The sequence below is a fragment of the Tenrec ecaudatus genome, chromosome 4, assembly GCF_050624435.1.
Source record: "Tenrec ecaudatus isolate mTenEca1 chromosome 4, mTenEca1.hap1, whole genome shotgun sequence".
NCBI classification, from domain to species: Eukaryota; Metazoa; Chordata; class Mammalia; order Afrosoricida; family Tenrecidae; genus Tenrec; species Tenrec ecaudatus.
The window spans coordinates 105,756,218-105,776,567 of record NC_134533.1 but is presented as its reverse complement, the minus strand read 5'-3'; positions in this window follow the sequence as shown (position 1 = coordinate 105,776,567).

The window sequence follows — 20,350 nt, the reverse complement described above, 5'->3', positions numbered from 1 at the left end:
TGAGACTAACTCTTTATAGGTGTGGGAAGGCCCATCTTTCTTCTGCAGAGAGAAAGGCTGGTGGTTTCTAACTGCAGATCTTGTGGTTAGCTGCTAGGCTCTTTTAAATTTAAGATAATGTTAACTCTGGACCTTGTGAAAATACACTCTGCTCTGTGGCATGAAATAAGAGGAAATTTCTAGCTCTTTTTAGATTTCATAAACAACATGTTCAGACTTGCCAAGTCATTACCTTTATTATTTTAAAATTTAATAGTCCTGTGTCTTGTCCATATGACTCACTCACACCTGCTATATCTGACTTTCTCTTTAGTTTTAACTCTGACTCTAATACAGTTGATGGCCACAGTTACCAAATGGTTTTGTGGTAGTTGCATAATCTGGTATCAACTTGAGTCTATTAAGAGTGAAGGAGTAGAGGTTAGCCTGTCAACAGGTCGCAGTTTGATGACCTCATTTGGAGGCGCAACGGAGATAAATAGCTGACTGCAGGACAGATGTGCTCACTCCCTGCGAGGCATTCCTGTTGATAGAGCCAGAGCCCTGGAGCTGGAAGAGCCATGTGGAGACCCATTCTGCGCTGAGATGCTTCCACCACTACTGGATCCACAAGACGTTCCACCTACTGGTCTGTGATCTTCCTGCATTTGGTGTCACTGCATGGCTGCATGAGTCTAAAGAGGAATTTATGGACTAATATCAACATATGGGATAATATTGGACTTATGGACTCTATCTGGACTGGGAAGGGTTGTTTTCTTAGTGTATTCTTGCTCTTTGATTAAAGTTCTCTCTTACATACAGCAGTGTCTATGAATTTCTCTAGTCAACCTAGACTAGCACAGGCTTATTTTCTAAATATTTGATTTTGGTGAAATATATAGCAAAATATTTGCCATTCCAAACATTGTTATATGTACAATTCAGTGGCATTAATTACTTTCACCATGTTGGGAAATCTTCACCATGTGTCGTCTGGCTGGGTGTACAAAGTCACCCAGTGATTGACTGGGTCAAGCAGGTACTGTGGGGTTGCGATCCAGACTGACTTCAAGGATATCTTGCCAATGATATCTACAGAACCTTTCACATCCCCCATCATCAGCCTTTTAAAAAATTATTTAATCTTATTCTTTTAAGAAATTTTTCATTCTTCAAGTTTCTTCAACATGTATAACATGCTTAAATGCACAGCATATCAGTCGTCTGGAGTTGTGTTGTTTTGGTCCTCTGTTCCTCTTCTCCCTAAAGATCCACACACACGATGGTCTTTTTTCCAAGCCAGCATCTCCTGATAACAACCTAGCATATGTCCTTTCATATTTTCCTCTGTGCACATATAATGTATAAACCCAGACATAATTACAGAACCACGTGTGTGTGATATATTGTTTTGCAAACATAGGATAATATTTTAAACACTTACCTGGATCTTGGTTTTCTCACCACAAACTACCTCACAAAAATACTTCTAGATCAAGCAAAGTTTAGTTGTTTTCTTCATGCCTGCAGAATATATTTTATGGTATAGAGGGACAAAAATCAATTAAACTACTTTCCTCTTCATCAGCATGCACATAGCTTCTTAAATCTTTACATACTAATGGTTTTGTTTTTAGAGGATAACATCCCAGGAGTGGGATTGCTAAACAGAAAGGAATATGCAGTATTAATTTTAAGGGGTTTTGATGGTTTGCTTTAAATCAAGATTAGAACGATGTTAATTTGCACCAGCATCTTAGAAGAGAACTTTCTGCTCCATAGCCCCACCAGAAATAGATATGATCATTTTTTAAACTTCAGGGCATGTTATGTATACTTCATAACATACTTACTTAAAATTGGATTATCTGATCCTGCAACTGTTAACATATTTTTATAAACTTGTGGCCATTTAGAAGTGTTCTTATGCAAGTAGTCTCTGCATCTCCTCCGTTTTTTTTTTTCTTGGACAGTTTCTCTGTTTTTGCCTTTTCTTGGAGTTCTTTGTATAATGTATCGTTATATTTAAATATTATATAGAATATTCTTGGTGTTGTTAAGTGTCATCTAGTCAACTCGGACTCATAGCAACTCTATGTACAACAAAAGAAAACGCTGCCCAGTCCTGCGCCATTCCCACCACCACTGTTCCTATGCTTGAGCCCATTGTTGCAGCTACTGTGTCCATCCGCCTCCTAACGGGCCCTCCCCTCTTCCAATGCACCTCTATTGTACCAAGCATGATATCATTCTCCAGGAAATGGTCTCTCCTGACAACATGTCTAAAGTAAGTAAGACTATGTCCCACCTTTCTTGCCTGTAAGGAGCACACTGGCTGTACTTCTTCCAAGACTGAGCAGTTTGTCCTTTTAATAATCCATGGTACTTTCTATATTTTTCTCCAGCACCACAATTCTTTTTTTATATATAATCATTTTATTAGGGGTTCATACAACTCTTATCACAACCCATACATATATCAATGGTGAAAAGCACATTTGTATATTCATTGCCCTCATCATTCTCAAAATATTTGCTCTCCACTTAAGCCCCTGGCATCAGGTCCTCATTTTTCCCCTCCCTCCACACTCCCCACTCCCTCATGAACACTTGGTAATTTATAAATTATTATTTTGTCATATCTTGCACTGTCCGACATCTCCCTTCACCCACTTTTCTGTTGTCCATCCCCCAGGGAGGAGGTTATATGTAGATCCCTGTAATTGGTTCTCCTTTCCAACCCACTCTCCCTATACCCTCCCAGTATCGCCACTCGTACCACTGGTCCTGAAGGGATCATCCGCCCTGGATTCCCTGTGTTTCCAGTTCCTATCTGTACCAGTGTACATCCTCTGGTCTACCCAGATTTGTAAGGTAGAACTGGGATCATGACACTGGAGGGTAGGAAGCATTTAGGAACTAGACTCTAGGAAAATTGTATTTTTCATCGTTGCTACATTGCACCCTGACTGGTTTGTCTCCTCCCTGAGGCCCTTCCATGAGGGGATGTCCAATTGCCTACAGATAGGCTTTGCATCTCCACTCCACACTCCCCCTCATTCACAATGATATGATTTTTTTGTTCTGATGATGCCTGATACCTGATCCCTCCGACACCTCATAATCGCACAGGTTGGAGTGCTTTTTCCATGTGGACTTTGTTGCTTCTGAGCTAGATGGCCACTTGTTTATCTTCAATCCTTTAAGTCCCCAGATGCTATATCTTTTGATACCTGGGTAACATCAGCTTTCTTCGCCACATTTGCTTATGCCCCCATTTGACTTCAGCAATTGTGTTGGGGAGGTGAGCACACAATGAGATGATTTTTTTGCTCTTTAATGCCTTATAACTGATCCCTTCAGCACCTCGTGATCACACAGGCTGATGTGCTTCTTCCATGTGGGCTTTGTTGCTTGTCAGCTAGATGGACACTTGTTTACCTTCAAGCCTTTAAGACTCCAGATGCTGTATCTTTTGATAGCCAGGCACCATCAGCTTTCTGGGGTTTTTCCCTCCTACCCCACTATGATGCTTGCCTGTCATTCACTTCTCAGTAATTCCTCTCAGATACATTTCGATTGATCAAAAAAGATCAGAAAAGCTACACACTCCTCATGGTCCAGTTCAGAAAACTTACTATGGCCCTGTACCCATCATCTTTGGCTCCCCACTCTCCTCCTCCTGACTCTCCCCAGGAGCAGTCAGCATGGCCACTCTCTCCATAAGACTGCCTATCCTGCATTTCTTGTATAGATAAACACCAAAAAACTAAATAATAATAAAAAAATTTTAACTAAAACAAAAACAGCACGCAGATAGCCACCAGACTAAGAAGAATCATGAGACATAAAGCCGTATTCGCGTCCAAAAGGCAAGGTTTTTGGTAAGTCCGCAATGTTATTCCGACAGTCCTAGATGGCGCAGTCTAGTACCCCTCCCCATTGATACCTTAGAGTTTCCACATGACCCGCTTGTGAATAACTCCCAACCAGTTCAGATGCAGTGCCACCCCACCCCACCCCACCCCACCCCTGAGTCAGAAGTCTGCAACCGAGGTTCCTTGGGGACTTCATGGCTTCGCTCCCATCACTGGTCCGTTGCAGGCCCCTCTTGGTTTGCCCCATGTGGGCGGGTCAGAGTGGCCGCTCTCCCGAACTGTGTCCTCAGGGCTGTCGTGTGCAGCGCAGTCATCTAGGGAGAGGCCTTCACTTTTCACGCTGAGGAGCATTGCTCTTACCGATGGACTGGCCTGTTTTTAACTGCTTCTCCTTCGCCTCTTCCCACAGATGTAGTCAATTTGATTTCTGCGTGTTCCATCTGGAGAAGTTCATCTGTTCGGTTGCCATTTATATTTTTATAAAAAGCTATTTGCAATGAAGAAGTCATTGGTCTTGCAAAACTCTATCACACAATCTCTTGCCATGCTTCTGTCACCAAGACCATATTGTCCAGCTACTGTTCCTCCCTCTTTCTAACTTTTGCATTCCAATTGCCAATAATTATCAATGCATCTTGATATCACATAAGTTCGTAGACGTCTTCCATGTCTTCACTACTACTTTCAGTGGCTTATTCATAAACTTGAATAATAGTTGTATTGACTGGATAGATATCATCCTATCACAGACAGCATACTTCAACATAGATTGTGAAATGTCCTTTATGCTAATGAAGGCAACCTTCCTTCCCCTTGCATCAGTCAGTCCTGGCAGAGTAAACCCTGGAATTTTCTGATTTAAAGAGGCGAGTACTAGTCCATTTAAGGGATCTCATGCCTAGGATATGGATCCGTATGCATTCCATTTCACTTTTTCAACTACCAATTTTCCTAAACACATATGGAATATTGGGTATTCAATAGAGCTTATGTGAACTAATTGTTTCCATTCTTTTTTTTGTTGTTTGCTTGCTTTTTGGTAAAAGCTTTTATTATTGAGCTTCTAGTCAATATCTCCCCTGTCATCAGTTGTATATATTAAATCCCCTCCCCCCCCCGCCTTTTTTAGGTAATACTTTTATTATTGAATGTTTACATGTTTTGCTTTCTTCTAGATGGGGAGCCAGGACTCCCAAGAGCACACATTAAATAATCTAAAATATTTCTTATAGAATGTATTAAGTTCTCACATAAATTTAACTCTTGTTCTGAATAATCTACTGTATATACTTGAGTAAAAACTGAGGCACCTAATTTGACCACAAAAACCTGAGGGGCTATTTCAGCATAAAAAATGTGCTGAAACAAATACTAAGGGCATACAACAGAACAGCAAGGGAAGCAGAGCAAAGAAGTCCCAGGGAAAACCAAAAATAGACTTTGAGGCCAGGGTGTGGCATTCCATCAGACTCAAAAACATTCCTCTTTAAAAAAAAAAAAAGAAAAAACTCCTAAAGGTCAACAAACAGACCTTGAACTATTCACAGGCTTTTATTTTTTGTAACTGATTTTTTTGTTGTTGTTTTCTTTTCTTTTCTGTTGTTGCTTTGTTTTTCTGTCTTGCTCTTTTGCATATTATTATCTCTGCATGTCTATCTAAATAAGATAGGCAGGAGAAACAATCTGGAGGAGAAAACAACAGGACTGATGGTTCCAGGGGGACATGGGAGAGAGGGAGGTGTGGGAAAGGAAGTTGTGCCAACAAACCCAGGGACAAGGGAACAACAAGTGATCCAAAATCGATGTCGAGGAGGGGATAAGAGGCCTGGTAGGGCTTGATCAAGGACAATGTAACTGAGAGGAATTACTGAAACCCAAATGAAGCCTGAACATTATAGTGGGACAAGAGGAAAGTAAAAAGAAATAGAGGAAAGAACTAGGAGGCAAAGAGCATTTATGGAGGTCTAAATACAGGTATGTACATAGGTAAATGTATTTATATATGAGAATGGGGAAATAGATCTATGTGTATACATTTATAAGTTTAGTACTAAGGTAGCAGATGGCAATGGGCCTCCACTCAAGTACTCCCTCAATGCAAGAACACTTTGTTCTATTAAACTTGCATTCCATGATGCTCACCTTCCTGACACGATCGCTGAAGACAAAGCGGGTGAATAAGCAAATGTGGTGAAGAAAGCTGATGGTGCCTGGCTATCAAAAGATATAGCATCTGGGGTCTTAAAGGCTTAAAGGCAAGCAAGCAGCCACCTATCTCAGAAGCAACAAGGCCCACATGGAAGAAGCACACCAGCCTGTGCGATCACCAGGTGCCAAAGGGATCGGTTATTGGGCATCAAAGAATAAAAAAATCATCTCATTGTGTGCTCACCTCCCCAATACAATTGCTGAATACAAATGAGTACGTAAGCCAAAGTGGTGAAGAAAGCTGATGGTGCCCGGCTATTAAAAGATATAGCATCTGGGGTCTTAAAGGCTTGAAGGTAAACAAGCGGCCATCTATCTCAGAAGTAACAAAGCCCACATGGAAGAAGTACCCCAGCCTGTGGAATCGCGAGGTGTTGAAGGGATCAGGTATCAGGCATTATCAGAACAAAAAATCATATCATTGTGAATGAGGGGGGCAATGAGGAGCAGAAACCCAAAGCCCATTCGTTGGCCACTGGACATCCCCTTAAAGAAGGTTCTTGGGAGGAGACAAGCCAGTCAGGGTGTGATGTAGCAACGATGAAACATACAACTTTCCTCCAGTTCCTAAATGCTTCTTTCCTCCCCTCCCCCACTATCATGATCCCTAATTCTACCTTACAAATCTGGGTAGACTGGAAATACAGAGAATCCAGGGAGGATGATCCCTTCAGGACCAGTGGTGTGAGTAGCAATACTGGGAGGGTAGGTAGAGGGTGAGTGGGTTGGAAAGGGGTAACCATATACAAAGATCTACATGTGACCTCCTCCCTGGGGGACGGATTACAGAAAAGGCGGTGAAGGGAGACATCGGAAAGGGCAAGATTTGACAAAATAATAATTTATAAATTGTCAAGGGTTCATGAGGGAGAGGAAGCGGGGAGGGAAGGTAGAAATGAGGAGCTGATGCCAGAGGCCTAGGTGGAGAGCAAATGTTATAATGATGAAGGCAATGAATGTACAAATGTGCTTTACATAATTGATGTATGTATGGGTTGTGCTAAGAGTTGTATGAGCCCCTAATAAAACAATTTTAAAAAGACTTAAAAAAAGAATACTGTCCCGAAATTAGTTCCTTTATGTGGTCTTTTGCCTCTGCTCATGAAGAAACAGCTTAAAAGCTGTTTCCCTTTAAGCCCAGAGGAATTCGCTTTGTTCCAGTTTTCTACCCCAGAGGGCTAGTTATTTTTGTCCAAGATGGTGGGTGTTTCCTGGGTAAGCTGTAAACAACTTGTGGTTGAATTTTTATTATTATCTTTATGTCTCTGTCTTCTGCCTGCTGTGATTGCTATGCACCTTGCAGGCATTGCAAATATGCGATGCAAATGCTGTGACTAGACTAGGCACATCAAACAATTGGTAGCCTACGCTGCAGATGAGGTGTCTATGGTTTACTAAGAGGAGATGGGTCAGTTGGTAGGCCTACTGAGAGGGCCAGGGTTTCAGAGTGACCAGGAGTCGGGTATATGAAGTTAACACCCCAAGCACTTCAGACAGGAAGCAGTAGAGGGAGACGAGGCCAGAAGAAAGAGAAGAGGAGACAGGAAACTGCCTAGGAAAGCTGTAGCATGGCTCAGAGCAGTAGCCCTGGAGCCACGACGAGCCTCGGAAGAGGCCCGGTGGCAGAGCTGGTGATGAAGGAGAAGAGTCTGTCCTGAAGGGGCCAAGAGGAGGCTTATCCAGAGGGGGCTGAGAATAGCCTGTCCGAAGGGACCCAACAGGAGTCCAGATCTGACAGGGCTGGGAGGTGACGTACACAGCCAAGAGGGAGTGTGTTTGGCAGACAAAAGGATCTGCTTTCCCACATCACAGAGAGAAGCCGAGACAGCGGACCTGCACTGAAGAAGGGAGATTTCCCAACGTGCTTCCCGATCTTAATCCTAGATCCTGAGTAGTAGTAGCCCATTGATCCTGAGTCCAAGTTACTTATTTAATAAACTGTAAATGTGTTTGGTGCCATCTGTGTGGTCATTGCAACAGATTATTGAACCCAGAAGAGGGGAGAATGTTGTGGGCAGGGGGATGGGGGAGTATAGATCACTGGTGTCAAAACTGGTAAAAAGGGTATCGAGTGGAAGTATCTCTAGACCCCAATTCAGAGAGATTTATCTTAAACTGGTCTTTATTTGCAGTCTCTCCTGCCGTCGGGTCATTGCTGACTCACAGGGACCCTCGGTGGGTTTCAGAGACTGTAACTATTTATAGAAGTAGAAACCCCAGACTTTTCCCCTTGGAGTTGCTGCTGGTTTTGAACTGCTGGCCATGAAGATTGCAGCCTAACTTGTAACCACTACACCACCGAGCCGTCTTTATTTGTATTGTATCCTCTGAAATCAGACAACTGTGTGTAAGGGTCACTATGGGTTGGAAATAGCATCATTACTGTCTCCCAATGGCATGGGAACAGTGTCTGACCTTGACTGACTTCACCAGGTGGGAGGATAGTCCAACTCATCTTCTTCTCAAGGTTGGTTCCTATGAGACAGATGTCAGGCATGCCTCCATCCTTCACCTTCTCCACCGATCCAGACACCCACCATGCATTCCTCCAGCAGCACCCTCTACATCTCAGCAGCTGGGTGCAAGAATTAATTGCAGTGGCCACACAAAATTCACACACAGTTCTCATGTTTGTGGTCTTTATGAGGGACGGTGACAGGATCATAAGTGCTCAAAACAGCTTTGCCCTCACACGCTCTGTTCCTTGGCTTCTCTGCCACGTGGCCCTTTGGCCTCTCTCCTGTTTGGGCCATGTTGCAAAGTTGTTTTAATCCTGTTGACAAATACCCAAAGGGCACTACACTACATACTACACTACACGCCTCAACCCACATGCACTCAGCTCTAGCTCCATGGGCCAAAAAATAGAGCTCCTCCAATTAAGTGCCTGGGGGCACCCTATTCTGCAAGCGAGCCTCTTGCATGAGGACACTGAGCTCTGCTCTGGGGCTGGTCTCTCGTGCTTCAGCACTTGGTTCTGCTGCTGCTCCCCTGCTGACACGCCTCTGCTTTCTGTCACTGGAGCAAGGAGAGTCAATATGCAGAGATTTCGAGGTTCAAGAGCACGTGCCACTCCTGGGTCTTCTCTCTTACTGGCAGTGATGTCACTGCTTTCTGCATCTGAGATGGCTCATCTTAAACCCCGTACGATAGCAAATTGACCAATCCCCACATTAGAGTTCCACGTTTTTACACTCACAATTAGCCTCGTTAGCAATCATTCACAACGAAGTCATATAATCCTATCAGCATCTTTCCCCACTAGGAAATAGTCATTTAGTAGGAGTTATAGGAACCCTGGCATGTAGTGGTTATACACTGGTCGTCGATCTGCAGCAGGAGAAAGACTGGGCTTTCTATTCCTGTAAATAGTTACAGTCTCAGAAACTCACGGGGGTTGCTGTGAGTCAGTATTGACGCGATGGCTGTGAGTTTTTATACTGACTGCCTAGAAGAGTCATATCAAGTAATTCACTGAACTACAAGCCAACCACCGGCTATTCTATCCATTATCCCTTTCATATATAAAAAATTAACTCTCCCTACCTCAATCATTTTATGTTACGCACACTCACGACTGCTTTGAACCAACCATATCTCCACCTACTTTAGATATCCAGTTTCTAAACACCCCTCCCTATCAACTCAACAGTCTGAGGAAATAAGCTTGCTCCTTTATCTGAAAGCTCTTCTATTCTGGTTGAAAATTTGGACATCTATTAGCAAGTGTTCAAGAAGCTGTGGTGGCATAGTGGAAATGCATTGGGCTTCGAACTGCAAGGTCAGCAGTTCAAAACCACCAACTGCTTCATAGGAGATGCATGGGGCTTTCTGCTCCCAGAAACAAGTCCAGTCTCAGAAACTCACAAGGGTGGTTCTACCCTGTCCTATAGGGTCACTAAGAGTCATCATCAACTTGATGGCAATGAGATAAACAAGTCCAGTACAGAGCAAGCCACGAAATTACAGTTCACACCATTTCACAGTATTAGCAACTTTCTCTCTTCATTTGGTCAGTTTGTGATCAATGCAACTCTAGCCATCCTCGCTGGATCAAACTTGGGAGTCCATACACAGTTACCGTATATACTCGTGTATAAGCCAAGTTGTTCAGCACATTTGTAATGGAGTTTTTGTGGTAAATTAGGTGCCTGGGCTGACATTCAGGTGGGCTTATACTCGAGTATATACGGTACTTGGATTTCAGACCAACCAGCTGCTGCCTCTCTCTCTCTCAACCCAAGGAGTACGTCAGTTCCCAAAGGCTCAGGCAGCCTTTCCTCACATTTCTCTTCTCTGTCCTCTGTGGAACAGAGGCATGGGTGCCAGTGGAACGTATCCAAACGCAGCCCATCTCCTTACTGCTTCCTCTCCCTGGCTTCCTCTCAACAAGGGGACCCAGGCAGTCACCAGTGAGCAGATTAGTCTGCCTGCTCACTTTCTTCCTCTAACTTTTAGTATTAAGAGGCATTTTTTCTCAGATGGACTTGAACTTTTCCTGCCTTGATGAATCCAACAGCAAACTGATTTCTTTAGATTCAAAAATCCAGGCATATTTTTTAATTCTTCAGGTATTTCCTTCAAATGTAAATCTCTCGTTTGCTCAGCCATTCTTGGTGGGCCTGAAGGTTTTTACTTTTTTATTGGGGACTCTTACAACTCTTGTTACAATCCATACAGTGATTGCATCAGGCATCTTTGTATATATGTTGCCTTCATTCATTTATAGACATTTACTTTCTATTGAGCCCTTAATATCAGCTCATTTTCCCTACCCCCAATACCTCTTGGTAGATTATAAATTATTATTATTTTCATATCTTATACACACCGTTGTCTCCCTTCCCCCATGTTTTCTGTTGTTCTTCCTCCTGGTAAGAGGTGTATGGTTATATGCCAATCATTACAATTGATTACTCATCTCTCCCAACCTTCTCCCCCCCTCTCTTTATCCCTACCCTTCTGGTATCTCTATTCCCACTCCTGACACACTGAATGTTTTTTCAAATGGAAATTTCCTTACTCTGAATGTTCTAGGTGAAACTTAGATTTCAAGTCCCCATACTCTTACCTAGGGGTAATATATATATATATATATATATATATATATATATATATATATACTTATTTCTTCTGGGAAAATTCAAATCTCCCCTTTTAAAATATCCAATCAGATATAGAATGGAGAGCTATGCAAGTTCTCTATAATCATGCTTCCCAATATTCATCTCCATTATATTTTCATATGGCCTTGGGACTCTGGGCCATCACATGCACAATTCCCTACAGACCCAGCTTAGTAAGGGCCAATGTCTCTTCTTGGACCTGCTTTTATGCCAAACTTTCACTCACATCAATAAGGGGAGGGGATGATTCTGCTTATGTTTCTTGGCCAGAACTTTTCCTTGTTCCTGGAAGCCTGGTGAGAAGATATAGTGAGGATGGAAGGCAACCACACTAATAACTAAGACAGGAGAGTAATCAATAAATCCAATTGGGTGTACCTGCAGCAAAAGACCTCTTTACCAAAATAAACAAACAACAAAAACTCTAAGCTCACTACGACCAAGTCAATTCTGATTCATACCAACCCTAAAGTAACAATAAAGGGTCACTTTAATTTTCCCTGTGGGTTTCCAAATTTTTACAGGAGCAGAAAGCTGGATCATTTTGCTCACAGAGCAGCTGGTGAATTTGCACTGCTGACCTGGTAGTCAGCAGCCCAACACAGCCAACTGCACCACCATGGCTCCTAAAGACCTCTTTAAAATGTTAAAAAGCAAACATGTGAATTTGAGGGCTGAGGTGCATCTGACCCAAGCCATATTTTCAATCACTTCAGATGCATGTGAAAGTTGAACCGTGAGTCAGGAAATGAAGAAGAGTTGATGCATTTGAAGTATGGTTTTGTCAAAGGTTACTGACTATAGCATGAACGGACTGAGAAAAAACAAATCTGTCTTAGAAGAAATATATCCAGACTGCTCCTTAAAAGTGATGATGGGGATATTTCATCTCCTATACTTTGAACATGTTATCAAAAGGGACCAGCCCTGGAGGAAACATCATGCTTGGGAAAGTTGAGGGTCGGTGGAAAAGACGATGACCTAGAGGGATATAGGTTGACACTGGCTAGAACAATAGGCCCAGACATAGCAATGATTATTTAGGACAGTGCAAGTCTGGACAGTGTTTTTTGTGTTGTACAATTCATCACTTCAGAACAAAAGGTCACAATGTGGTACGCTTTTAAAACAGCACTGAATTCTATTTACTGTTTAGTTTCAGTGTGGGCATCAATGTTTATGGTGGAGAAGTTTTAGTCTTTAGATTTCCATTTATATATCTTTATTAAAAATGAGTATTGAAATTAGTTTGGCTCCATATTAAAAAAATCATTTTATTAGGGGCTCATACAACTCTTCCCAATCAGTACATACATCATTTGTGTGGCTCCATTTTCAAAATAAATCATTTTACTATGGGCTTTTATACCTCTTATAACACTCCATGCATAAATTACATCAAGCACATTTGTTCATATGTCACCATTATCCTTTTCAAAACATTTTCTATCTACTTGAGCACTTGGTTTCAGCTCCCCCACCCTCCGATCCTCGTGAACCCTTGGTAAATTATAAATTTTCATTATTTTCACATTTTACACCGCCTGTTGTCTCCCTTCACCCACGTTTCTGTTGTTCGTCCCTCCAGGTGTGTGTGTTATATGTCGATCATTGCAATTGGTTCTCCCTTCTCCCCCTACATTCCCCCTGCCCTTACCCTACCAATATTCCTGATATTATTGTTCCTGAGGGGTTTATCTGTCTCAGATTCTGTGTGTTGACACCTTTTATCTGTACCAGTGTACATGCTCCGGTCTAGCTGAATTTGTATGTAGAAGTGGGGTCATGCCACTGTGCCATAAGACTGGAAATCAACAAAAGGAAGACAAAGAAAATAAGAGTAAACAATTGGAGGATGAATAACTCTCTACTGCAAAAGGTGTGCATACTGGCACAGATCAGAGATGAAATTAGGAAATTTCTAGAAACCAATGAAAATGAGCTCACGACGTACCAAAACTTATGGGACACAGCAAAGGCAGTCATCAGAGGAAGTTTTATAGCAATACATGCACACTTGAGAAAGGAAGAGAGACTAATGATTGATACAATGGCACAAAATTTCCAAAACCTAGAGTAGAGTCAGCAGGACATTCCTACTAATAGCAAAAGAAAAGAAATTATAAAAATCAGGGCTGAGTTCCAGGAGAGGGAAAATAAGAAAACTATGGAAAAAATTAATATCGCTAAAAGTTGGTTCTTTGAGGGATAAACAGAATCGATAGACCACTGGCAAACCTAAGCAAAGAAAGGAGGGAACAAATCTCAACAGCAAGAATAAGGGATGGAAGACGGATCATTACAACAGACCCTAATGAAATCAAAAGGATAGTTACACAGTACTATGAAGGATTGTACTCCAATGAATTCAACAGTTTGGAAGACATGGACAAATTCTTGGAAAAACAATCCCTCCCTAGACTATCCTCGGTGGACATCAAGAATCTCAACAGACCCATAGCAAAAGAAGAAATAGAAAAGGTTATCAAGGGATTACCAACCAAAAAATCCCCTGGACCAGATGGCTACACTGGAGAATTCTACCAAGCATTCAGGGAAGAACTAATACCAATCCTACACAAACTTTTCCAGAACATAGAAAAAGATGGCAAACTCCCAAACTCCTTCTATGAAGCTAGTATAACTCTGACCCAAACCTGGCAAGGATCCCACAAGAATCGAGAACTACAGACCAATATCCCTAATGAAAATTGATGCAAAAATCCTTAACAAAATACTAGCTAACAGAATATAAAAGTATATAAAACAAATAATTCACCATGACCAAGAGGGATTCATACCAGGGATGCAGGGATGGTTCAACATATGAAAGACCATTAGTATTATTCATCACATTGACATGAAAAACTATAAGAACCACATGATAATATCGATAGATGCAGAAAAAGCATTCGACAACATCCAACATCAATTCCTGTTTAAGACACTTGCGAAGATAGGAATGGAAGGAAAGTTTCTAAAGACAATACAAGCTATATATGAAAAACCAACAGCCAACGTGGTAGTCAATGGAGAAAATACTAACACAATCCCACTGAAAAAGGGGACCAGACAAGGATGCCCCTTGTCCCCACTCCTATTTAATATCGTGCTGGAGGTTTTAGCTAATAGCATAAGGCAAAGAAGAGACATCAAATGTATTCGTCTGGGGAAGGAAGAGGTGAAATTATCATTATTTGCAGATGATATGATTTTATATATAGAAAATCCCAAAAGTTCCACAAGGGGAGTACTGGAAGCAATAGAGGAGTTTGGCAGAGTGGCAGGATACAAGATCAACAAACAGAAATCCATTGGACTGTTATACACATTGGATAAGATCACAGAAGAGATAAAAAAAGGTGGTACTCTTCACAATAGCCAAATACAAATTGAAATATCTAGGGATATACCTGACTGAAAAAAGCAAAAGATCTATACAGGGAAAATTATAGAACACTATTACAAGAAACCAAGAGCAATCTCAACAAATGGAAGAATATCCCATGCTCATGGATTGGAAGACTCAGTATAGTTAAGATGTCAGTTCTGCCAAAAGCACTATATAAATTTAATACCATCCCTATGCAATTACCATCAACTTTCTTCAAAGAAATGGAAAAACTGATTACCAACTTCATATGGAGAGGGAAGAAGCCCAGAATTAGCAGAGAACTCCTCAAGAAGAAGGACACCGTGGGAGGGCTTGCTTTACCTGACTTTAGCACATACTATACAGCCACAGTTCTAAAAACGGCATGGTATTGGTACAATGACAGATACTCAGACCAATGGAAAAGAACTGAAAACCCAGAAATAAAGTCATCAGCATATAGACAGCTGATCTTTGATAAGGGCCCCAAAAATATCAATTGGGAAGCAGATGCCCTCTTTAACAAGTGGTGCTGGAAAAAATGGATATTAGCATGCAGAAAAATGAAGCAAGACCCTTATCTCACTCCATGCACAAGAATAAACTCAAGGTATATCACAGATCTTAAAGTTAAGCCCCAAACTATTAGGGCCATCAATGAGAGAATTGGGACCAACTTGAGAACTTTGGCACAGGGAATACACAGGCTATAAGAAATAGGGAAGGACAAACACACAGAGGAGGCACAAATTGACAAATGGGATATACTGAAGATAAAACACTTGTGTACATAGAAAGAATTCAACAAGAGAGTAATAAGAGAGTCCACAGACTGGGAAAATATCTTTAGCAATGACACATCAGACAAAGGCCTTATTACTAAAATTTACAATACTCTGCTAGCTTCCAAAAAGAAAAAAAACCAATAGCCCACTTGAGAAGTGGGCAAAGGACTTGAACAGAAGTTTCACAGGGGCAGAAATCCGAATGGCCAACAAACATATGAGAAAATGTTCCTGATCTTTAGCCATAAGAGAAATGCAAATTAAAACAACAATGAGGTACCACCTGACACCCTCAAAGGTAGCCCAATTCAAAAAATCAGAAAGCAACAAGTGTTGGAGGGGCTGAGGGGAGACAGGAACTCTCACCCACTGCTGGTGGACCTGTAAGTATGTACAGCCACTATGGAAATCAATCTGGCGATACCTAAAACAGATGAAAATAGAGTTACCATATGACCCAGCAATCCCCCTACTGGGCATATACCCAGAAGAGGCAAGAAACAAACCAAGGCCAGACATCTGTGCTCCAATGTTCATTGCGGCACAGTTCACAGTTACAAGGAGTTAGAAGCAACCCAAATTTCCATCAACTGACGATTGGATTAAAAAACTGTGGTATATACATGCAATGGAGTACTATGCATCAATAAAAAGCAGTGATGAACGTATGAAGCACATCGCTGCTTGGGAAGAACTGGAGGAAATCATGCTAAGCGAAGTAAGTCAGACACAAAAGGACAAGTACAACACGAGCCCGCTGAGGTAAGTATTAAAAAAAATGCAAAAGGGGCATAGGGAAAAAGCTACTGTATGCAAACATTTTTGGGATGAGGACTATGTAGTATGGCAGGGACCAGATCAAATGCAGGGATGCACATGGTAGACAACTGGGGAGGAAAAAAAAAGGATGAATATAAGGAAGAAAAGGGGAGCGGGGGCATGGGGCACTAACCCACCCAAGGGGAGGGTATTGTTTATATCTACACAGGGAAAGTGGGACCAGACTTCAACCCAGTGCCTCAAGGTGCGAATGCAACATTCAGGCATGGAGTTAGGAAACCAGTGGAGAGGTCTGGGAGGCTGGCCCCAGTACCAAACTTAAGTGGATGCCTGCCCCTCCCCCCAGAAGAATTTGTTTCAAAGGACGAAATTGATTCTGCAGCTCCGAGAGAGGGACATATCTGATCAGAGCACACAGGAGCAGATGAAGGGGGAGGAGGAGAGAGTGGAGCACATCCTGGCCCACCAGGCCGTGAGGATGATGTTCCTGAGTAGAGCAGCCAGTCCACAAAGAGAACAACATGGCTGGCCCCACTATGAGAAATGATGCCCCTCAGTGACTAAGGGCGATACAGGGGACAGTACCAGAGACACTGTGGGAATTGCACCTGACCTGATCCCACCGCACCGAGGCGAAGCACTGGGGTAGTGCAGCGGAACAGCAAGGGAATGGAGTGGCAAGGTCCCCAGGGAATGCTGAAAGTGGACTTTAGGGCCAGGGCATGGTACCCCAACAGACTGGACTGGAAAACTCCTAAAGGCCAACAAATGATCCTTGAACTAACTACAAGGTTTTCTTTCTTGATGTGTTTTGTTTTGTTCTTTGTCAGTAGTTTGTTGTTGTTGTTTTGTTGTATACTGTTGCTTTGTTTTCCTCTGTCTTGTTTTTGTGCATGTTATTATCTCCACAGGTCTGTCTAAATAAGATAGGCTGGATGAACTACCTGGAGGAAAAGCAACGGGACCGACAGTTCCGGGAGACTTGAGATAGTGGGAGGTGGGGGGTAAAGAAGTGGTGTTAACAACCCAGGGACAACTGAACAACAAGGATCCATATTGGTGATGAGGTGGGAGTGGCAGGCCTGGTAGGGAATGATCAAGGGTAAGGTAATGTAAAGAAGAGGTATAGCTGTAACTCAGGTGGGGACGGAGCATGATAGTGGGGCACGAGGAACGTCAAGGGAAATAGAGGAAAGAGCTAGGAGGCAAAGGGCATTTATAAAGGTCTAGACAAAGACATGTACATGCAAATATATATATGAGGATGGGGAAATAGATCCATGTGCCTATATTTATAGGTTTAGTATTAAGGTGGCGGAAGGACCTTGGGCCTCTACTCAAGCACTCCCTCAATGCATGAATACTTTCTTCTATTAAATTGGCATTCTATGGTGTGCACCCTCCTGACACAACTGCTGAAGACAAAGCGGGTGAACAAGCAAATGTGGTGAAGAAAGCTGATGGTGCCTGGCTATCAAAAGAGATAATGTCTGGGGTCTTAAAGGCTTGAAGATAAACAAGTGGCCATCTAGTTCAGAAGCAACAAAGCCCACATGGAAGAACACACCAGCCTGTGTGATCACGTCGTTCCGAAGGGATCAGTTATCAGGCATCAAAGAACAAAAAATCATATCATTGGCTGCACACCTCTCTGATACGATTGCTGAGGACAAACGGGTGCAAAACAAATGTGGCGAAGAAAGCTGATGGTGCCCAGTTATCAAGATTTAGCATTTGGGGTCTTAAAGACTTGAAGGTGAACAAGCGGCCATCTAGCTCAGAAGCAACAAAGCCCACATGGAAGAAGCACACCAGCCTGTGTGATCACGAGGTGACAAAGGGATCAGGTATAAGGCATCAGCAAAAAAAAAATCTTACCATAGTGAATGAAGGGGGAAGTGCAGAGTGGAGACCCAAAGCCCATTTGTCAGCCACCGGAGATCCCCTCACAGAGGGGTCTAGAGGAGGAGATGAGTCAGTCAGGGTTGCGATGTCGCACCAATGAAGAATACAGCTTTCCCCCAGATCCTGGATGCTTCCTCCCCCTCTCCCCCCCACTACCATGATCCGAATTCTACCTTGCAGGGCTGGATAGGGCAGAGGTTGTACACTGGTGCATATAGGAGCTGGAGGCACAGGGAACCCAGGGTGGATGATACCTTCAGGACCAGGGGTGTGAGGGGCAATACTGGGAGGGTAGAGGGTGAGTGGGTTGGAAAGGGGGAACCGATTACAAGGATCTACATGTGACCTCCTCCCTGGGGGACAGACAACAGAAAATGGGGTGAAGGCAGTCGCCGGATAGGGCAAGATATGACAAAATAATAATTTATAGATTATCAAGGGCTCATGAGGGAGGGGTAGCGGGGAGGGAGGGGAAAAAAGAGGACTTGATGCACAGGGATTAAGTGGAGAGAAGATGCTTTGAAAATGATGAGGGAAAAGAATGTACAGATGTGCTTTATACAATTGGTGTATGTATATGTATGGATTGTGATAAGAGTTGTATAAGTCCCTAATAAAATGTTAAAAAGCAAACAAACAAACAAAATAAAAGAAGTGGGGTCATGATAGTGTGTGTGTGGGGGGGGCGGAATCACTAAATAACTAAAGGGAGTAGTGTGTTTCATCGGTACTATACTGTATCCTGGCTGGCTGGCTCGTTTCTTCTTTGTGACCTTCTGTGAAGGGATGTCCAGTTTTCTACAGATGGGCTTTGGGTTTCCACTCAGATTTCCCTCGTTCCCATCTATATGATTGCTTGTATTGGGTCTTCTGATGTCTGATATCTGATTCTGTTGACACCTTGTGATCACATGGGTTAGTGTGCTTCTTGCATGTTGGCTTTGTGGCTTCCCTGCTGGATGGCCGCTTGATTAACTGCAAGCTTTAAGATCCCAGATGCTATATCTTGTAATAGCCAGGCATGATCAGTTTTCTTCTCCTCATTTGCTTATGCACCTATTTGAACATCAGCGATTATGACAGAAAGGTGAGCATCACAGAATGCCAGGTTATTAGAACAAAGTTTTCTTGTGTTGAGGGTGGATTTGAGTAGAGGCCCAATGTCCTCCTGCTACCTTGATACTTAACATAAATATATGTACCTTTCTCCATATCATTATATATTAATATATTTACATGTATACATGCCTATATTTAGGCCTCTATAAATGTTTTTTACCTCCTAGTTCTTTCCTCTATTTCCTGTTACTTTCCTCCTGCCCCACTCGCAAGTTTGACCTTCATTTGGCTTTCAATAATTCCTCTTGGCTGCATTGCACCTGATCACACCCCTCCAGGTGTTCTACATCCTCCTTGCCATCCATTATAGATTTTTTTTTTGTTCCCTTGTCCCTGGTTTCCTCCTACCTCCTCCTCACCCATCCTCCTGGAACCATCGGACCTGTTGTTTTCTCCTCAGGATTGTTTATCTTGCCTATCTTATATAGATATGAAAAAGAATGAAAAAGGGGGGGCTATAAATAGTTCCAGGTCTGTCTGCTGACCTTTATATGTGTTTCCCCATCACGTCTGATGAGGTGCCAAGCCCTACCCACTAAGTCTGAAGTCTTTTCAGGATTCCTTGGGGGACTTCATTGATTTGTTCCCCTTGCACTTCCTTCCTGTTTCGCTCTGGTGTCTGTGTGGGTGTGGGGTAGGGGGATGTCAATTCCCACACTGTGTCTCCAGTCCTTTCCGCTGCAGCGCTGTGTGTCAGGGAGGGTACTGTTTCTTGGGTGGGCCAGCCCTAAAGTCCTCTATGTTAGGCTCCATTAATTGTATTGCAATATTTTTCATATTTTGATATCTGGAAGAGGTCAAAGAACATCCCAACTGTATTTCTTTAAATATCAGATAAATCTGAGTTATGACCACATTTACTCTTGGAGCTCACTTTCATTGGTAATTATTTCATCAACTTTCTTCGCTCTATCCCTGATAGCAGGGCTTCAAATGACTTCATCATTCAGGAGCTGCACACAGGGGTTTTCTCATTACTGTTTCCTCTCTGCTTCTGTTTCAGGATATAGTTCATTTGCTGTTTGCCGTGAGTCCTTTTCAAATATTTGGTGAGGTAGAGAATATGAAGAAACTACTTACAGCGCTGCATAGCTTCAAGGATTTTTTCTCGCCCTAACAGGTGAATGATACCTTGGTGGGACATAGGATTCTTTTTTTTTTTTTTTAACAATTTATTAGGGGCTCATACAACTC